Consider the following 1,025-nt stretch of genomic DNA (forward strand, 5'->3'; position numbering starts at 1 on the left):
AGCAATTACACAAGAGGTTGAAGCTATTCCACCTGAAATGACTCAAAGAGTAATGAATAACTTCAGGGAAAGACTCAAACAGTGTGTCGACAGTGCAGGAAGCCATTTAAGGGATGTTTTATTTAAAAAGTAAGACTATAAGAGTATTTTCTAAAATGGCATAATATGTACTTTTATTTAGTATAAATAAAATGGTTCTACCTTATTTGGTTTTGTTTTTATTAGCTTTCCTTAAAGGGGAGGTTTTTCTGCCGGACCTTGTAGATCAAGTCATGTCTATGAGGTGTCATCACATCAATAGTGTTTTCCACCTTACTTACATCTAAAAAATTTTGTAATAGATAGCAAACTTTTGTGAATAGATACTCTGATATGTATGCAAAAAAACAGTAATATGTTGACTGGAAACAGTACTTACTGACCAACGTCTACTAACCATGCCATGTATCTCTGTTCCACACCTATGTTTCTCTCTCTCTCTCTCTCTTACACACACACACACACACACACACACACACACACACACACACACACACACACACACAGAGGGGGGGGGGGGCACAAATGTGCCAAAGGGTGCTGAATACAAGAGAGAATTTTGATGATGGCCCTGAGAATGTTCAGTTCACTAACCTTGTTGTAAGTGAAGACCTTATTTTGGAGAAATTAAAAAAAATAAATAAAAACAATCACCACTATAATCAATAAAGTAGTTGTTTTGACAGGTGACAGAAATGAATCATCAACTGATCCATCTTTAAGGCAAGTTGGATATAAATTTCTTTTCTCCCTAGTTCAATTCTGTACTTTGTTTGTTGTTCGATCTACCCACTTAATCTTTAACATACCTCTGCAGCACTGCATTTCAAAAAATTCTATTTATGATCCATGTTTCACCTCTGTACATAGCTATCTTCCAACAAATACCTTCAGAATAGACATCCTAACACTTAAAGTTGTATTTCATGTTATCAAATTTCTCATTTTCTGAAATGCTTTTATGCTACTGCTAATCTGTGTTTTAT

Source organism: Schistocerca piceifrons, chromosome 5 (assembly GCF_021461385.2).
Source record: "Schistocerca piceifrons isolate TAMUIC-IGC-003096 chromosome 5, iqSchPice1.1, whole genome shotgun sequence".
NCBI lineage: Eukaryota > Metazoa > Arthropoda > Insecta > Orthoptera > Acrididae > Schistocerca > Schistocerca piceifrons.